Here is a 21,278-nt window from a genome sequence, read left to right as displayed (position 1 = left end):
GGAGGGTTGCCTTCCGGGGCTGGGCTCGCTCCCGGCGTCCATGTTGGGTGTGGGACGCAGGCTTCCAGTCACGGCAGCCATGTTGAGCGTGGCGGTTTGGGGGGTGGGGGGTGGGGGGGTGGGGGCGGGTGGGGCCCGTCCCTGTTTCCGGGAGGGCGTCCGCGCGCCGGAAGCGCCTGGAGTCTGACGCTCGGGAGGCAGGTACTCGCTTCGCAGGTGTTGGGCGGCCTTGGGGAAGCTTTTGGAGTCAAAGGGCCGCGTTCCAGTAGGGACTTTGCCAGAATTCGTTTCGTTTAGCTAAAAGAAGACTTTTTTTGGGCGGGGGGAGGGGGGCTTCCTATTCCTTCCTCGAGGCCGAAGCTGGTCTTCCCGCTTTCCCCGCTGTGCTTTGGCATCATAGGTTTCGGCTTATCTTGGCAGCTTATCAGAGTTCTAGCTGTGCCATTCCACTCTCAAACCACGTGTCTCGAGTTAGGGCTCTGGGAAGAAAAAGCAACAAGACCTCATCATAGTTATATACTGTTCATCGTAATGCCCGCCTTCACGTCACCTTACTCCTCTAAGGGAGAATGACATCCTCTTCCCAGGTCCGTTGCTTTCCTCGATTTCTTCCGTATTGGAACTTAAACAAACAATGAACACCGTGGCTTTTTCTGTTTTCCGGATCGTTTAGAAAAACAGATAGGAATTCTGTACGCAAGTGTCTGGCACTGAGCCTGGCATAGATACAAGGGACTTATCTGGGTGCAAATGGGTCTTTATTTCAGTATATTACTGAATTTCATTAGCCTTCCTCCTTTGGTAAAAATGTACTATGGTGGGACCAGAAATACAAATGAGATGTGTTTCCTGCTTCAGATTTACAGAGAGAAACAAAGTATGTATCTTTTAAGATTTTGTTTATTTATGCATGAGACAGAGACAGAGAGAGGCAGAGACACAGGCAGAGGGAGAAGCAGGCTCCATGCAGGGAGCCCCATGTGGGACTCGATCCCGGGTCTCCAGGGTCACACCCTGGGCTGAAGGCAGAGGCTCAACCACTGAGCCAGCTGGGTGTCCCAACGAAAGCATATCTACAAACATTGTAATAAATGCTGAATCAAGATGGTTTCTGAGTGATATATGCCCGCTGTGTATAAATAGACTTAACTAGTTTTAACATTCTTTTTCTTTTTTTTAGATTTTGTTTATTTATTCATGAGAGACACACACAGAGAAAGAGAGAGAGAGAGAGAGAGCGGCAGAGACACAGGTAGAGAGAGAAACAGACTCCACCCAGGGAGCCCGACGTGGGACTCGAACCTGGGTTCTCCAGGATCACGCCCTGGGCTGAAGGCGGCACTAATCTGCTGAGCCACCCGGGCTGCCCTAGTTTTAATATTCTTTTACTCAGATTTTATTTATTCATTTGTAGGGCGGGGGGGAGAGGGGAGACGGGAGACAGAGAAGTAGAGGAGGAAGAATAAGCAGACTCCCTGATGAGTGCAGAGCCCTACACAAGGCTCACTCTCAGAACCCGAAGATCATGATCTGAGCCGAAATCAAGAGTTGGACGCTTAACTGACTGAACCACCCAGGCGCCCCAGTTTTAACATTTTAAGGTAGAATGTGTGCATCCCTTTACCTCCGAGATTTTTTTGTTCCTTGGTGATGTGGGTTTTTATTAGAGTCCTGAGCTAGTGTTCCCTGCTCTCATACAGTGGCATCATCAGGGAAGCTCTGCCCTCTACAGTGAAATCTGCCCGACGCTAAATGGCCCTGAACCACTGTGGGTTTGTTTGTTTGTTTTTTTAACTCCCTACTTTTTAGCTAAAATTTTTTAAGATTTTATTTTTATTTTATGCATGAGAGACCGAGAGAGACAGGCAAAGGCAAAGGGAGAAGCAGACTCCCCACAGAGGAGGGAACCTGACACAGGATCCAATCCCAGAACCCTGGGATTTTTACCTGAGTTGAAGGCAGACACTTAACTGACTGAGCCACCCAGGCACCCCTTAGGTATTTTTAAATACCTCTTACTTCTCATACTGACATAGTTTCTAGCACCAACCTCTCTCCTCCCTTGAAACTTCTTAGGCCTTTAAATGAGGACTGACATTTGTTAGAAGGTCTTAACACTTAAGAAAACAGGCTGTGGTTGAGAATAGAGGACAGGGTTTGTTCAGGTCCACTTAGGGCTATGCGGCCTGTGTAAGGCACAACTGCAGGAGGTGCCATGTATGTCGGGGTCAGCCACATTACACTTGGAGTTGAGTAATGTGGTAAAACCAGCTATGAATTTATTATTTTTTAAAGATTTTATTTATTCACGACACACACAGAGAGAAAGAGGCAGAGACACAGGTAGAGGGAGAAGCAGGCTCCATGCAGGGAGTCCAACGTGGGACCAGGATCACACCTTGGGCTGAAGGCGGCGCCAAACCACTGGGCCGCCGAGGCTACCCTCAGCTATGAATTTAAATTCAGGATTTTTTGAGAAGTAAGTCCCTTTACAGCTGTTTCAGCTGAGAAACTGTATATTCAGTAGTCAGCAATGCAGGCTTTACAATTTTAGAAGTTTAGAAAGCTCTGGTTCAAATGTGAGTTCTCTGCTTACTGGCATGAGACCGTGAGCAAGCATTTCAAGTCTTGGCTTCAGGTCTACCAAGTAAAAATGGACATCACTATGGAACCTACATCATAAACCACTGCAGAAGTTAGTGGTTTAACACAATTTGTTATGATCTGTCATGCTACTGTAGGTTGACTGGGTGGTTCTAGCTTGGGCTCTCTTACACATTTGCCATCAGGTGTGAGCTGAAACTATAGTTAACGTCAGGCTCAAATGAATGTTGTTATTGGTGACTCAGGCTGGAAGCCCTAGGGGCTCAGCTAGAGCCATCCATCAGAGTGCCTGCATGTGGCCTCTTTCTCTGGTTTGGGTTTCTCACAATAAAGTGCTTCTCTGGGAGCTCTGAGAGACAGAAAATGCAGAGAGTGAGCTGTTCCAAGCAGTAGAGTAGGACTTCTTATGATCTAGCCTAGGATCCCAGAAGTTCCTTCTCTCATGATCTATTGGTCAAGAAGACACTAAGCCAGCCTAGATTCAAGGGGAGAACAAGACTCCACGTCTTAATTGAAGGAGTAGCAAAGAATTTGTGGCCATTTTTAATTTACTGCACTTCCTCATCTTTTTGTTTGTCTGTTTGTCTGTTTGTTTGCTATATGTAGCAGGTATCCAAAAGAAAGACTGGGAACCCTACCAGTACAGTTTTGAGTCTGCCTGTGAATGATTCTTTATGTGTTTCTTTTTAATTGTGTAAAAACACAGATAAAAAATTTACCGTCTTAACCATTTTTAAGTGTAGACTTCAGTGGCATTAAGTATATTTACATTGTTGTGCAACAGTGACCACCACCCACCTCTTTATCTTCCCAAATTGAAACTCTACCCACTAAACAACTCCCATCCCTGCTCACGCCCAGCCCCTGGCAATCCCCATTCCACTTTTTGTCTCTATTTACCTAACCTAAGTGGAATCATATAATATTTGTCCTTTTATATTTGACTGCTTTCACTTAGCGTAATGTCTTCAAGGTTCATCCATGTTGTGGCATGTGTCAGAATTTCCTTTTGAAGACTGAATAACATGCCGTTGTATGTATACACCACATTTTGTCAGTCCATCCATTGGTGGACATTTGGGTTGTTTTTACCTCTTGGCTATTGTGGATAATGTTTCAGTGACCATGAGTATGCAAATATCTCTTCTAGATCCGCCTTTCTGTTCTCTCATATATATATCTAAAAGTGGATTGCTGGATCATATGGTAATTTTATTTTTAATTTTTCCACAGCAGCTGCACCATCTCATATTTTCACCAACCGTGCACAAAGGGTCCCAATTTCTCCACATCTTTGCTGTCTTCTGTTTTTTGTGAGGTAATGTTTGTAATCTACTTAGAGCAGTGCCTGGCATGTGTCAAAACCCACAAAGCTTAGCTATTATTATTTGACTGTCCAGAGGCCTTTCTTTCCCTCTTCTCAGCTATAATTGAAGTTGCAAGGGCTGAATTCTTAGCATGAGATATTTCTGAAGTTCATTTTCAAAGCATTTTACATTTTCGCAAGTTACATAAGGAAATCCTAAGAAGGGATATTGTACCTAGGTATATGCATTGAGAATTGCAGTTTCAAAACCAAACACAGGTTGGTAGATTAGGGAGAAAAAAAAAACACCCAAAAATACAACAATAATAACAACAACAACAAAAGAGAGAGAAGGAAGAAAAGAAGGAAGGAAGAGAAACAAGGAAAAAATCTGCATGGGAGGCTTTTATGAGCATAAGCTCTGAGTAAGCACTAAGCAACATGGCCTTTGCTTTTTATTTTGAATTTGGACCAAACTACACCAGACCAAAGTTATGTCATGGAAAAGTGGGAAAATGAAGGATGAAACTTAAGAAACTAACAAGCTTTCTTTTTAAAATTACTCGTATTGTGTTTTCCCCAACACTACATTCATCTAGTGCAAATCCTTTAGCCTGATCTCTAGAAATATCAGAATAAAGAAATTACTCTTTAGAAAATGGTTTGAAATGTCAAGAACTATTTACAATCAGCTGACATTTGTTAAAAGATTTCGTGGAACCTAAGAATATATGAGACACCAGGGCTGCAGAGATGACCAGGGACCAGTCTCTGCTCTTAGGCAGGCTAGAGACATCATTTACAAAAACACTTCAGGGGAATCCCAGGATGCCCGGCAGCACAGCAGGCACTAAGTGAGTCCAAACTGTTTGCAGCTATACTTGAAATAACTGCAAGTACTCTTTAAACTCACTTTCCCTCCCCTGTGGTCTTCTGTGTCACTACTTCTTAATTGTATCTCTATCTCCTAAATCATCCTGGCTCTAGCCTCTCCCTTGCAAAGTCTTACTTTCATTGTGTTTGTTTTGGTTTTGCATTTTTAATGTCACAGTGACACTCTACCAATCATTTAAATACATCATCAGTTTAAGCCAATGAATTCTGTGACCTAAGGATCACTTGTCCCATTTTATAAGTAATGCAACTCAGGTTAAGTATTTTGCTAAAGGTCACATAGCTAGTAAATTGGAGAGAATCATTGTGAAACTAAGCTATCTGACTTCAAAACCCAAATTCCTAATTACTAAATGGTACATTCTTGTAATTTTTCCTCCAAGTGATAATCTGATTAATCTTCCTAAAGCATGCTGTGAATTGTGTCAATGGCTTCTTTGTGATAGTATTTTCAACCTTTATGTATACATTTATAACTTGTTAATAAGAGGCCCAAAGCCCATACACATTGATTGTAGCCTACCATTTCAATCTCATTTTCCTTCACAAACAATAAGTCCTAGCTGTGCACAGGATCACTGTTTCCCTTTGGATACCTTGTGACTCTCCCCTTTATCTTACCCAAATGAACAGGTTACCTCTCTATAGGCAGAAGGTGAATCAATGTCATTCAGCTATTACAAGGAAAGAAATGGAAGATGGGCCCCTAGGTGAACCCAATACTGGGACAGAAAATGATGTTCCAAAGGTAACAGGGAGAGAATCGTTGTAATTTTTAAAAGCTAATTGCATTTTGAGTCTCACATGGTTCATGAATTTATTCAATATATATTTCTTGAGTGCTTGCTCTGAGTCTAGGCATTGGACTAAGTGCAAGGAAACAATTGTGATGATAAACCTTCAGTTTGGAAAGAAAAGACATAAATAAATAAGCATAGAGGTGAATTGGTTTCTCAAAATTTAACAAATGGAGAGGGGCACACAGTTAAGTTTTATTGAATGAAGGAATTCATGAATGGATAAATAAATGGATAAATCCATTTATACTCAATTTTTCCTTCTAAGTGCTTCAATTGCATCACAAATGAAACCTTCCCAAATAAATAAACATAATTCTATTCAATTAAGCATATAAATATGGCAAATGACAACTTCTCCTCAAAATGACAATAATATTTTAGTTTTAATAAAATTCTTATTCTTTCAACTTAAAATTCTAAGTTCAAATCAATACTCAAAAAACTTTTAATAGAATAAGATTCATGCATTCTTTAATATGCTGTATTTTCTTAAAATATGACAAACATTTTATTTTTTATTTTATTATTTTTTTAAATTTTTATTTATTTATGATAGTCACACAGAGAGAGAGAGAGGCAGAGACATAGGCAGAGGGAGAAGCAGGCTCCATGCACCGGGAGCCCGATGTGGGACTTGATCCTGGGTCTCCAGGATCGCGCCCTGGGCCAAAGGCAGGTGCCAAACCGCTGCGCCACCCAGGGATCCCTTTTTTTTTTTTTTTTAATTTAGACAAACATTTTAAATGACACTGCTTATAATTTCTGAACACAAAATAGTAATATAGATACAATTTAATCTTAATTTCTATATTTACACTTAATCTTTTGTATTATAAGACAATCATGTAAAAAAAATTCCATTTCCCATATCCGGGATTGTAGTTGCATGATTGGAGGGGTGTTGAACTGGGTCCCCGCATTGCCTTCTTCCCACCCTTTTTTCCTTTTGGCTCCTGAGCTATAAGGACACTTGCCTGGGGAGGTAGCAGCCATTGTCTCTTCATGTAGATGGAGTCTGTATGTCTGTAGATTGAGTCATTAGCTCAGCACTTAATGAAAGACTAGCAGAGGGCAGAGATGGACTCCTGGTATTGCTTAAATCTGTGGCTGTGCTTGAGTCAAGACCCATCCTGAATCCTAATTGCATGAACCCATATATTTCTTATTTAGCCTAAGCTAAATTGCAGTTGTATTTTCATCATTCTTTTTTCAAAAATATTTATTTATTTGAGAGAGTGAGAGAGTTGGGGGGTGGGGAGAGGAGGAGAGAGAACCTCAAGCAGACTCATGCAGAGCACAGAGCCCAACACAGGGTTTGATCTCATGACCCTGAGATCATAACCTGAACTGAAACCAAGAGTTGAATGCTTAACCAACTGAGGCACCCTGGATTTTCATCACTCTTAAAAAGAATCCTGATACAGTTCCTGTGATTGCTAGCCAGTGTCCTCCCTTATGATCTCAAACCTTCACAAAACATTTCTTACCCCAAATAGCTTTGAAAGTGCTTGAGGAATGAAGGAAGATGGGGAGGGTCTCATTTGCACCAAAGTGGTAGGAAGTGAGGCATCAGTATCAGGTGAAATGAGGAGCTGATGGAGAACTCTGCAAAACTAGAGCTATAGAGCAAGTAGTAAGAATATAAATGCCCTGGGATCCGCTTACTAGACTTCTTGGTTTATGGAATGGGAAGTTAAATAGTTCTGTGTGAATGAGTACAGGAGCATGGTTTCCAGAAGGCTTAGATCTCTGGGTGACATTTCCTTGCCTTCTACCAAGATAAGTGTTACTGTGATACAAAAAGGCTAAATAGTTAATTATAGTAAAGGAAAAAAAATATAGCAGGGGATTGAGTTGAGTTTTGCACAGGCCTAAGGGCAATGTCAGAATCAGGGGAGGGAAAAATGGCATCCAGAAAGGATAGTGCCAACACATCTGTTGTTTTTGCTTGACTTTCATTCATTTATTCTGGTAATAGTGCCTCAGTATTCCTTCAGGGAACAATTCTTTTATCTTCTTCTAGTCCGTATAGAGGGGCTGTGTCAACCCTGGCTCCTGCAGTGCCTTATAACTCAGTCCATTTCAATGAGAGTTAAGCATGCCTATAGCCAAATATTGTAGGCTGATTCAAGACTCTATTCCAGCTAGTCTAATAAACCTTAAATCTTTTATTAGACGTTTTAGGAAAGGAAAGCTGTCTACTGAAACTGTAACTCTAGAACTGCTTAGGTCTGCTGCAGGGATGGGAGTGAGGCGAGGTTGTCAGTGTCTTTCTAAGAATGAAGACAACACCAAGGAAGGCATGGGGGGATCCCAAAAGTGGAGAGGAAAATTTCTGGCAACTTTTTCTGAGACTCTGATCTAGCCATGCTTGAGTTCAGAGATTCCTCTGGACTTCTCAGATGCAGGAGCCCTAGAAATTGCCAGACACACACTTCTTGTTTTTGATTTTTTAACTTCAGTCACTTTGAGTAGGATTTTCTTTTGGAAGTTATTCTTCCAAAGAAGTTGGCTATATTACATGTGGTTTCCCCACTAGAGGGTGTAGCTTACTCTTTAGTGATTAAGACTTTTTTTTTTTTTGGATTGGTAATGCTAGCAGCCTGGCATATACTGTCAGAGAACCCCTGTTGGGTTGGTGCAGGGTCCCAGCCACAGAGCTTACCTCCCTGACAGGGCCCCTTGTCTTAGGAGGACTGAGAAAGCAGTCAGATAACCAAGTCATGGCTACCAGCATAGGAGATGGAATAGGACTAAGACAGCAGGTGAAGACTTCATCTTGAGAATCATGAAGCTTTTGTAGTTTTAAAAAGGGAAATAAGTTTTGTATTCCAAGCCAAATCTGATTGGCAAGGCATACCTGGATTGTTATGTTGAGAAAGATTTTGAGACCACATAGAGTTCAGTGGAGTGTATAGTCATTGATTCCTGATTACTGGTGCAGGCATGGGGAGAGGTGGGACATTTCTCAATAGGAATACTATTGGCATTTTGGGTGGGTCATTTCTTCACTGTGTGGGACTCTTCCGAGCATTACAGAGCCTTAGTCCACTGAATGCAAGTAGTACCACTCCAGTCTTTGTGACAAGCAGAAGTCACCCACACATATTTTAATGGCTCTTATGAGAATAGTACTACTCTACTTAAAAATCATTAGGTTTGACCAAGAGTGAGTTAACTTGGATTTACCTGAGGAACTAGAACTTCTTAAATTCTTTAAGACTAAGGGGGAATAAATGAGTTTGTTTTGTTTTAGATTCTGAGTTCAGACTGAGTTTGCCATCAAGAATGGATAGTGATTGAGAATGGGAAATGAAGAGTCTCCAGAAAAGGGAAGAAGTGCCTATTGTGACAGAGTCAAGTAGAATGTAACTGGAAGTGATTCACGTGTTATTCCGGGTTGAGAAAGAGTAGGGGGAGCCTGAGCAGTGGGGAAGAGTGTATTCTGTTAAACGTCAGTGTCATTTAGGGGATCCTCATCCCACCTTCAGGTTCCATTATATTTAGGTGACTCTTTGGTCAGTGTCATCTTTATATGATGCTCTCAGCTGCCCTCCACTCCGTACCTCTGAATCCACCTAATAATATCAGTCACCTTAAATTATTTTTGGAACAAGGTATCATATGAGTCAATGAATGGAAAAATAAATGAGTAAAATATTCCCTATCCCTTAAGAGTTCAAATATCACCTATTTTCATATTCTTTTTCCCCCTATTTTCATATTCTTAATGCCCCTCTCAATGCCTTGAAAGAGGAGTAAGAAAAGAGAGTTTTGAACAACAGGCATGATACTGTTGCCACTTTCCAATTTTGCATTTGTCAATGACCTCCAGCCAAAGAACACGAAAGAACATTAGAGTTGAACAAGTTGGGTTTATGATATGTTGCAGAGAGAGAGAACACACATGGGAAGCCGTAGGAAAGCTCAGTGAAAGGATATTATAAAGGATTCATTGTAGGATTTGGGATTGTTAAATTAATTTGGGGAAAATTTAAGGAAGGCTGACTTTGCTGTAGATTGCATGCCCTCAATATGTTTGATATCTTAAAAAGTCTATTTAGAAAGAGGGAAGAATAGCCAAAGGCTAAAGTTGTAATTGGCAGAGAAGCAGTAATCACTTACATTAGTTAGGGGATGTTTGGTATTTTGTAGTTTGCATAATGTTCACATTTTGCCTGTGTTCAGGTGTGATTATGGAGTGATACTGTCTTAGTCTAGATTCATCATGGCTTTACTGGGTGTTAATGTTCTGTGAAATTGTTTGTGTTAAACATAACATCAAGGCCTCACTGTGAGTAGGATAACCTACAGCAATGCCAAAGTTGGCTCCTAGAAGTTATGGGGTTGTTTTCTTACCCACGTTGTCATATTTTTAAATAATTATTCATTTTCTTGTTCCCTTGCAGGATTATAAAACTGCATAAGGACCTAGATATGTTTTGATTACCACTGAGTTCCCAGAATTTAACCAAATCTCTGATTTAATTTAACCAATTCAACCCAATATTGACTGAGTAAATGAATAAATTGTCCAATTAGCCTATCAGACTGTGAGTTGCTCAAAGCCAGAGTTCATTTTCTACTCAGCTCTGTATTTCTAGAAACAAACACAATTCTGACGCGTCTCATTAAATATATCTTGAGTTAAAGAGAGACTTTCCATTCGGATAAGATTTATTGATTTTTTAAAAATAAACAAATATAATGAATTCCACTTTTTGAAGGAAAGACAATGCTTAATTTAAATGAGTTCACTCCCGACGAAGGAAAATCACGTCATATTCCAAACTTTTCTGGTGTTTCTGCATTTTCCACTGTGTTGAATTCTAAGAGTTAGTTTCAAAGCTCTAAGAGAAATTGATATAAATATTTAGAGACCGTTTGTATGCAATATAACCTTCCTTCCTTCTAAGCTAGCTGTACTCCAATAAGGATTTGAAGGAAGGGAGGCCTTGATTTGTAAATGCCTGACTTACAAATAACCCATAGCTACAATGATATGCTCTCCCCTCACTCTACCTTTATATTGGAGACTCCTCTACTTTATAATCATGGTGAAAACTTATTAGAACTTTTAGCAAATGTGTGAACCTGTATATCAAGAAGTATTGGGAAGGACAATGATTCACTGAGGTACCCTTGGGAAATTTTTTCACTTTACCTTATCTGTAAAATGACCACAATTATGAGTGCCAACTGAGAAAGTTCTTCGTGGCTCACTGTGAAAGTGCTCTATGAACTGCAAGCAGGAAGGATTTTTATTGCTGAGGGCAAGGGACATAGTGGTCAAAAGCAAAATAAAGACAACAATGTGGAAAACATGAAGAAATTATACTTTTTCACTGAAATATAATAACAACAGCAAGCCAATCACTACATTTTGGCTAAATTATAGCCAATGGGCTTTTGCTATTGCATTTTTCGTGAAAAAGTGGTTCATTTTTTTGTTGTCTTTTTAAAGATTTATTTATTTTAGAGAGAGAAGATGGGTAGAGGGAGAGAAAGAAGGAGAGAATCTCCAGCAGACATCCTGCTGAGTGCAGAGCCCTTGGTAGGTGTCTGTCTCAGGACTCTGAGATCCTGGCCTGAGTCAAAATCAAGAGTTAGATCTTAACCAACTGTGTCACCTTAGTGCCCTGCAAAAAAGGAGTCCATTTTTTTTTTTTTAAAGTTTAACACTAGCTACATAGGAGCTACTGGAAAATGATTAAAATTTTCATATTCTGCAAATACTTCCTATTTGACATTGGACAACAATTAACTTTGGAGTCTGTTCTTTTTTATGTAAAAAAGGGAATAATTATATTTCTGCCTACAGGTTAATGGTAGTGTGAGTCTCACAGGTGCTCTGTCTGGGAAAGTACTTTCCATGCTGTGGCAGGATTTATAATCATGTATTATTTTTGATAATACTATATTTTCCCCCCTTTTTCTGCACCTAGTACAGTATCTCAAACTTATAGGTACTTACTAAATATTCATGAAACAAATATGAGAAATTGTTCTAAAAAATTCTAAAACTCTAGCCAAGTATAAGATTCTAATCATGAGATAATACAAAGTTTAGCTTGAAGGTTCTGGATTCTCCCCTTGCTACGCTATGACATCTTGGATATGTCCCTAAATTATTCTAAGCCTCAGTTTCATCATCTATAAAATGGGAGTTAATACCAATACCTCCTTCATAGAATCCTTTTGAATATCGAATGAGATAATTACCATGTACTAGCATGCACAGTGGCTGGCTTATAATACAAAAGTTACATTCATTTATTTAAAGTTTCTGAAAATCCCCATCCTGTATTCTCTTTAATATATTTTGTATTTCTGTGTATATGTAATGAATATATTTTTCAAAATCTGATCATACTATATATATCATTTTATATCCTCATATTTTCTCTTTTTTAACTTAACATTGTATCCTGCATATTTTTAGAGAACTATATAACATCTAGTAAAATTTCTTTTTTTATTTATTTATTTATTTTTTTTTTATGATAGTCACACACAGAGAGAGAGAGAGGCAGAGACACAGGCAGAGGGAGAAGCAGGCTCCATGCACCGGGAGCCCGACGTGGGATTCGATCCGGGGTCTCCAGAATCGCGCCCTGGGCCAAAGGCAGGCGCCAAACCGCTGCGCCACCCAGGGATCCCTAAAATTTCTTTTCATTATATATAGCTTGAACCTTTAAGCATGGTGTTCAGCCAGAGGTCTTCAGTGTGCCCAAGCAGATCAACCTTTCAAGTCCCCCAGGATGCAGAAATAAAGTACTGGCAGAACCTGAACTAGAGCTAGAAGGATGGAGGGAGGCACATATGCAAAGTATAAAGTTGTGCTTGGTCCCCTCATCTTATCATGAATGCATCCTGGCCCCACATTTGGAATGCCTCGAAAATCTGAGAAGAAAGAAACTTCATGTTAAATGCGACTGATGAATTGTTGAACTCTACCTCTGAAACTAATGATGTTCTACATGTTGGCTAATTGAATTTAAATTTAAAAAAATTAAAGTATAAAAAAAGAAAAAGTTACAAACCTAAAGAACAAACAAAAAACAGCCACAGGTTAAAAGAGACAACTGTGACAGCTGGGGGTTAATCTGTCTTATGTGTGAACTCTCTAGAAATGTCTAGGCATGAGAAGCAGAATGGACTTCTTAACTGCCTGGGACAAAAAGAAGATTGGCAGTAGGACATAGATGTATTAAACATAGGAGAGATGGATATGGACAAGGATATTTAAGTGGCAGTGCCATAATAGGAAAAGGAGCATATTTTATCTAAGAAAATTGTATTTCCTCCAGTGCTACTAATGTCTTTGAACTTATCTAAGAACTATGTGGAAAAATGAAAACCTCAGAAAATACTAAATTTCTTTCTAGCAAAGTCAGAGGGCATTGGAGCATTGAGATTTTAGAATTATCATAAACAGTGACACAATTGCCTTCCCCATTTCCCAAGAAGTATTGGCTACAGTTGTACTACAAATTATTGAAACCAATCATGTATTATTAGAATATTTAACTTTTTCCTAGTATGTTACTCTTAAGACTATTATGCTGAACAAACCTATACAATGTTCTTTGACAACACCTTTAACACTTTCTAAGGATAGGACTCAGAATAGCCAAAACAATCAGAAAAAAGAACAAAGTTAAAGAATCTGCCCTTCCTAATTTCAAACCTTACGGTAAACTTCAGTAATCAAGGCAGTGTGGTACTGGCAAAGGATGGATATACAGACCAAGGGAATAGAATTTAGAGTCCAAAAATAAACCCTTATAATTATGGTCAGTTGATTTTCAACAAGGGCACTGAAACGATTCAGTGGGAAAGAATAGTCTTTCAATGAATGGTGCTGGGACAATTGGCTCTCCACATACAAAACAATGAAGTTGGATGTCCTGCCTCGTACCATATACAAAAATTAACTCAAAGTCAATCAAAAACATAAGTATAAGAACTAATAACTATAAACCTCTCAGAAGAAAACAAAGGAGTAAATCTTTGTCTTAGATATGACAATGAAAGCATAAACAACAATGGATAAATTAAACATCACCAAAATTAAAATCTTTCACACTTCATAGGACGTCATTAATAAAGTGGAAAGATAATCCACAGAATGGAAGAAAATATTGCAAATATCTGATAAGGAAATTGTAACCATAATATATATGGAATTCTTACAATTTCACAATAAAATGGCAAAGTAATATTATTTGAGCAAAGGTGAGCAAAGGATTTGAATAGACATCTATTCAAAGAAGATATACAAATGACTAATTAGTCCATGAGAAGATATTTTTTTCTTTTAAAGATTTTATTTATTTGAGAGAGAGAGAGCATGAGAGAGAAATCATGAGCAGGGGGAAGGGCTGAGGGAGAAGCAGACTCCCCACTGAGCTGGCAGCCCCATGCATGATTTGATGCTGGGATTGTGACCTGAGCTGAAGGCAGATGCTTAACCGACTGAGCCACACAGATGCCCCCATGAGAGGATGCGAAACATCGTTTGTCATAAGAGAAACCCAAATCATAGCCACAAGATACCACTTCACACCCATTAGGATGGTTATTATTAAAAAGATGAACAGTATCAACTAGTAAGTGTTTCTGAGGATATGGAGAAATTGGATCCCTCGTGCATTGCTTGTGGGATTGTAAAATGTTGCAGCTGCTTTGAAAAACAGTTTGGCGACCTCTCAAAGTGTTAAACATAGAGTTATTATATGACCCAGAATTTGACTGCTAGCTATATATCCAAGAAAAATGGAAAGATCCAGCCAAAACCTTATACATGAATGTTCATAGCAACATTATTCCTAATAGCCAAAAAGTGAAAACAACCTAATGGCCATTAATGGACAAATGGATAAAAGCACTGTGGTATAGACATACAATGAACTATTACTCCACCATAAAAAAGCATGAAGAACTGATACGTTCTACAACATGGATGCACTTTGATAACCTTATGTGGAATGAAAAAAGTCAGAAACAAAAAGCCACATATCTTATTATTCCATTCATGCTAATTGTTCAGGATAAGCAAATTCACAAAGACAGAAAGTAGACTAGTGGTTGCCAGGTACTGGGGGGATGGTAGAAGGGATACAGTTTACTTTTGATGATATTTGTTTTGAAATTGGATAGTGGTGATGGTTGTGCCACTCTAAATACACTAATGACCACTGGATTATATACTCTAAAAGAATGAATTTATTATTTACTCTGTTTTTAAATTAAGACTCTAAGAATAAATTCTTTACAATGAGAAGTTATTTTTCATTTCCCTGAAGCCTTGGGATCCCGGGGAAGAAGGCAAACAGCAAGTTTGAAGGAAGAAAGAAAGGAAGAGCTAATAATAAATTTGGGAGAAAGGGTAGTCTCTACAGTTTTCTCTTTCCTCTAAGGAATCTCACTGTGTTCCTTGGGATTATCATGACCACTACATTGGAAGCCTATGAGATGAGGTTTTGACATTGGCTGGAAGGTACTGTTACACTGGTTGAGGATGACTATGGTATAGGTCATATGTCTGAGTGAAAGAGTTGGTAAATATGGAAGGAGAACAAGGGGCTAGAGAGGAAAGCTTGTTGATGGTAAGGTGACCAGTTACTTTGTTTTGTCTGAGACCGTCCTGTTTTAGCACTCAAAGCTGCACACTCCAGGGAAACCCTCAGCCTCAGGCAAACCAGGATGGTAGGTTATCTAGTTGGAAGCAACATGACAAGGACACTGATGGGCTATTATTTACTGAAGGCCTACCATGACACAGGCATTATGCTAAGATCCCTTTATGCATTATCTTTTTCAATTCTCACAGTCAGCTTCTCAGGTAATTACTGAGGTTAAGTTATCTGTCCTAGGTCAAATAGAAGAGCCAAGGGGCACCTGGGTGGCTCAGTGGTTGAGGATCTGCCTTTGGCTCAGGGCATGATCCTGGGCTCCTGGGATCCAGTGCTGCATCAGGCTCCCTGCAGGGAGCCTGCTTCTCCCTCTACCTATGTCTCTGCCTCTCTCTGTGTATCTCTCATGAATAAATAAAATCTTTTTTAAAAAAATGGAAGAGCTAAAATTTCAATCCCAGTCCATAGAGTCAGAGTCTTTAGTCTTAACCACCCCCACTCAACTGAAAGATTGAGCCAATAAAGTGAAAAAATTGAAAAACAAATTATCTATAAAGAGTGCTTTAAGTTTAAAAATGCTTTTTATACCCATGGTCACATTCCTCCCCTCTAGGAACCCATTCGTTCATCTGTGCATTCATTCAACAAGTCCTTATGGCACTTACTTGGCACCAAACTCTGTGTTAAGTGCTGAGAATAAGTCACAAACCTCTCTGTGGAGCTTATGTTTGGTGATAGGCCAAAAATAAGAAACAAAAATATCTGGGAGTTATGGTAAGAATTATGAAGGAAACAGAAGCACACAGAAACTATCAGAGGTAAGTTGGTTTAAGGCAGGATGGCCAGGGAAAAGAATCTGTAAGGGAGAAGGATTTAGGCTGAAGCCCAAATAATGAGGAAGAACTAGTCCCATGAAAATCCAGGGAAAACACTCATACGAGAGGACGATTTGCCCAAAGGTCCTGAAACAGAAATGAGCTTCTTATGTTTGAAGATACCAGGAAAGAAGAGTCAGTGTTGTCATAGCATATGTAGCAAGTAAAGCAGGAAATCTTATCTTTGACTTGTAGATGAGAACTTGAGGTAGGGTTATGAGACTTCCCAGTATCACTTAACTATGGGTCAGGCCTCAACCCAAGGTCTTCTGAGTACTGAGAGTTGTTGCTTTCATCTTATCTTGAAAAAGGGGATTTTTCTTATGGCTATGATTTTCAAACATTATAGGAACAGAAACCTTTTTTACATATAATCTCATATTAAAGCCTAATGTTTGAAACAGATAAAACCTGACTCCTCTCCTGGGGCTGGAGGTAGGGCTCAGGATCCCGGCTGTTCAAGTCCTTGGTACCCCTAACCCCTTTAGGTTCAGCTGCTGAACTGAAACCCTAGCGAGTTTTTAGTTCACAGAATCACATCTTGAATCACATCTTCACATACATTTGCCAAAATGTATAGAAGGGTTTTGTTTTTGTATCTTTAATTTTCATTCCAGTGTAGTTATATTAGTTTCAGGTATACAATCTAGTGATTCAATACTCCCATGGATTTTAATTTAGCTGCATATTAGCTTCTAAAAAGAAGTTTCTGTTTGGGGTTTGGTTTTTTCACTTACATGTTAGCGAAGCAGTACACGCAGGAATTAGAATATGTAACATTATTAGAAGCGCATAATGGGCTGACTCTTATGGAGCATGTATGTTTCCGTTGTGTAAACGTCTTTTGATAATAACTGCATTGAATGTCCTAAAACGAAACTCACAGGTAAAACTCTCAATCTTATAATGATTGGCTTAATGGCTTCTAATATAAGTTCCTGGGAGTTTTATTTTATGCAGACGAAGATAATGATAAAATACATCTTCCTTCACACTTTAAACATCAAACTTCCTTATCTTAAATTCAGCAGCCAAAGCCTTTGGGATTTCCACTTTGAAAGGCAGCTGAAGCTATATAGTCCTATACTTTGGCTCTATGATATGTATCTGTAACTTGTTAGAAAGGAAAGAGAACATTCAGGGAAGTGACAAAAATGCCTACAACTATTGTCCAAGTGCTTCTGGAATCATTTTAGTTCATCAAAACCCCCTTTCACTGTGGCGCTCAGATCAGAATACCCTGCATGGTCCCACTCTGCTATTGGCTATATTCCAGTCCTGAGGATTAGGAGGCTGGAGTAATGAGAAAAGATTATTTTCTCATTTTGTTTTTCTTCCTTCATAGTCCCAGAGTTGGTGTAAGCTGGATTTAGAGGACTTGACTGACAGAGTAGAAGAAGGGCTAGTCTATAGGTAGAAGGAGGGCTTGGAAAGTTCATGAGCACTATGTGATGAACAGATAAGTCAGCTGCCACAAATTTCTCCTTCATTGGCTCAAATCACAGTATATTCAGATATCCATAGATCAGGGTACTTCCCCGTCTATGAAACTTAAAAGGCTCTCATTACTGAAAGCAATGTTGGCCAACTTCTGTCATTGGTTCATAATTCCTTCCAAATTCATATGCCATTTTTCTTTAAAAATATTTTTTGTTGATTGGGCTTCTTTTTTAAACTTGACTATTCACCCTAGAAATGTCCTGAATATGAATATCCATGATATCTTGGGTTTGAAGTTGTAATTATATTTTTTTCTAACACACATTAAAGAAAAAATGTAACTATTATGATAAAAATATGCATTGTCAAATTAGCTAAAATCATCACTAATATTATTAGAAAGTTCTCGAATCACTTTTTTGGGAAATACCATTTATGTCTCTCATCTCCTCCTTTAGTGAGGAAGGCTACAAGGTTTGTTCAGGGAGGCTTTACCAAAAAATTGATTCTTTAGTGGATTCCTACAAGATGAAAATGCTTTCTAAAATTGTATAGGAGTATGAAAATGATTTAATTAGAGATGACTGTATACACAGAGGCAAAATTGAAATAGCATGGACCCCAAAATAGCTTAAGTTATTTATAAGGAGTGAAAGGAAATTCTCCTTTTAGTGAGAAAGAAGCTAGGTTGAAGAAGATATTGTAAAGGCATGCAAAAAGGTTTATCCCCACCAGTACTGGAAGTCATTATTCTAAAGAGATGTCTCAATCAGATTTGTATTTTAGAAGGCCCACACCTGTAGTGTGGAGAAGATGAGTACACACTTTTCCTATGAAGAGCATGGTATCAAATATTTTATAATTTTTAAGCCATATGATCTCTTTTGCAACTAGTCAATTCTGTTGTTACAGCCTAAAAACAGCCAAAGACAAATAAAACAGCCAAAGACAATACATAATGAGCATGGCTGTATTCCAGTAAAACTGTTTCCAAAAATATATGGCCAAAGTTTGCCAACCCCTGGATCCCACTCAGTGCAAGAAGACCCTTGGGTAGCCATTGCAATACTACAGCCAAGAAGTAAGGAGAACTTAATATGCAGGCAAAGCAATTAATTTAGAGGGAAGAAAAAAATAAAAATCAGAAATTAGGAGCTTTAATTGCTAGTGGTATATAGGATATGGAGGAGCTGTAGAGATAGGGATGAATCTTGGTTTACCCCAGGATCTATTTTGACAGAGATGGGTAGATTGAACTATATGTATTGCCATTATGCATATCAGAAATGCTCAAATAGTAACAATTACAAGTGGTTTAATACGGTGCAAACTAATAGAAATACTAGAAGCCTAATATTATAAAAAATCACCCTCATGTAGGAAGTAGAAAACTTACCTTGAATAAATGGTCACCAAAAATATCTGAAACAAAAATGTTTAGGAAAAAAAAGATCAAGTAAAAAATGTAGTGTTGAGTTAATTAATCCCTTAAGGAATCCCATATAAATTAATAACCATGAAAATTGTAGAAAAATATGTGGCTCTTTAACTCAAGATTTGCCCTGCCATGCCTCATTCCCAAAAACACTTCCCCAAACACACTTCGTGTCCTCCTTGAGAATTCAACCATAACCCATTCCTAGGTTTAATGCTGAAGTTAGGAGAGATTTAAACCCAGGCTTCATCCTCTGGGACTCAGCATATCATCCACCACAGGACTGCTCAGATATTGTGCAGACCCCTTTCAGAAAAAGTCTGGTTCTTAATAGTCAGCCTGGCTACCTGCTCACAGAAATCTTAGATGACTGCTTTCTTTTTTGATTATTGCCTGTCTTACATATCCTCTTTCCAAACTCCATCTGCTTATAAAGAAGCTTCTTCCTCTGTCTGGGATACATGCTTACCTAAACTATTAACAGTTCTTATTACCTTCAAATTTCATATTCTACTTAACAGCCTTGAATTCTTTTAGCAGCTGCAGCTGAGTATCCCCCCTGCCTCCCCTTCCACTTTACCGCTCCGCTGGCAGAGTTAGTTTCACCTCATGGGTTTCCCTTCCCATTTTGCTGGAGTTAATTAGAAAAGCTGAGCCCTCTCTTGAGATTTGATAACATCAGTTTGTGCTCTAATAGTAAGCCATGTTAGAAACTGATACTGCGGGATCCCTGGGTGGCGCAGCGGTTTGGTGCCTGCCTTTGGCCCAGGGCTTAATCCTGGAGACCCGGGATCGAATCCCACATCGGGCTCCCGGTGCATGGAGCCTGCTTCTCCCTCTGCCTGTGTCTCTGCCTCTCTCTCTCTCTGTGACTATCATAAATATAAAAAATAAATAAATAAAAAAGAAACTGATACTGCTTTGTGTAGAAGGTATTAGAATACACACATACAAAATACCAGTGTGTGGAAGTATGATGGGAAACTATTAGGAAGAGACAGGAGGAGAGATGAAACTTCTCATTAACTCAAAACCAAATTATTTGTCAAATAGTGATTATACCTCTCATCGATCATCCTTTAAACTATCTCAAATCTGAACCTGTCTATGGTAGAGTTTTGGGAATACAGAAAAATGGATTCACCACTGATATTCATTCTGGTTGAGGTAGTAAATATGTCTCAGAGAAATTTCAAAGGTTCAAAAATACATACATCTAGAAAACAGTTATTGTTGGCTTGTTTCTTCCCTTAGAAGATCAAATGTTAATTTCCTCCCCAAAGTTCTTTGACAGATTCTTACATGAGAAATAGCCAGTAGCCAAAATAGCCACAAAGAAAGTTTTCATCTTTTCCCAAAAGGAACAATGTGATTCATCCACCAGAGTTCCCTCCGTCAAGAGCTTCGTAGTGGATCCTCGAAGGCTCAATTCTCTTGAACTGAGGGCTCTACGCCCCCCCCCCATGAGAACTTGAGACCCTATTATGAAGTCACTCTGTAAATGATCTGTTTACATGTGACACCATGGGCAAAGTCACCGGGTCATCAAAGACTGTGAACACTTCCCAGGCCAAAATATTTCATTTGTAATAGCTGTAGAGCTGTGGCATGATATCCTTATTTAACATTGATTTGTTTGATTGTTAGATTATCATTCACTTCCACAGAAGTGCATTCCATTTTTTGACTAGCAATAGAAACAAATGTGAAAAAGATAAACTTAGAGTGAAATTTACGTGTCTATCTTCAAAACACCTGCTCACCATCCTCCTTCCCCCCACCCCCCCACCTCCTCACCCCACAAAGATTCAGATTCAGTAGGTCCAAAGTGTGACTCAGACACATCAAGCACACACACACACACACACACACACACAAATTGCATAAGACTATCTGATTCACCTCTTGAGAACCGATGGATTAGGATACCACAATTTTACATTAAAGGGCTAATTTTCTTGGCCCTTTCGTTGTTTACTACCTAATGGCAATTTTTCTTACTAGAGCAATCTCTTTATCCTTTTTATTGCCATGGCCTTGCCTACTTTCCTAGTCCTAGCATCTACTGTTTTATTTATTTATTTTTTTAATAATAAATTTATATTTTATTGGTGTTCAATTTGCCAACATACAGAACAACACCCTGTGCTCATCCCGTCAATTGTCCCCTTCAGTGCCCGCCACCCAGTCACCCCCACCCCCCACCCTCCTCCCCTTCCACCACCCCTAGTTCATTTCCCAGAGTTAGGAGTCTTCCATGTTCTGTCTCCTTTTCTGATATTTCCT

At 39.1% G+C, this 21,278-nt stretch overlaps 1 long non-coding RNA gene across 6 annotated transcripts; it reads left to right on the top strand.

The window, feature by feature from the left end:
• The first annotated feature begins 154 nt into the window (after positions 1 to 154).
• LOC129509776 (uncharacterized) lies at positions 155 to 17,840 on the top strand. 6 transcript variants are annotated; one of them, XR_008664397.1, is made up of 5 exons: positions 155 to 201; positions 1,181 to 1,252; positions 2,322 to 2,479; positions 3,838 to 3,922; positions 12,112 to 17,840. It is a non-coding gene; the product is annotated as an uncharacterized LOC129509776 (long non-coding RNA). The 6 variants fall into 6 exon arrangements; XR_008664398.1 differs by lacking the exon at positions 1,181 to 1,252 and having other exon boundaries at positions 158 to 201; XR_008664395.1 differs by lacking the exon at positions 155 to 201 and having other exon boundaries at positions 211 to 1,252.
• The last annotated feature ends 3,438 nt before the right edge of the window (positions 17,841 to 21,278 follow it).

This window comes from Nyctereutes procyonoides, unplaced genomic scaffold (genome assembly GCF_905146905.1).
Source record: "Nyctereutes procyonoides isolate TBG_1078 unplaced genomic scaffold, NYPRO_anot_genome, whole genome shotgun sequence".
Classification (NCBI taxonomy): Eukaryota; Metazoa; Chordata; class Mammalia; order Carnivora; family Canidae; genus Nyctereutes; species Nyctereutes procyonoides.
Note: the sequence above shows the minus strand (reverse complement) of the source record. Positions and strands in the feature narration are given on the sequence as shown.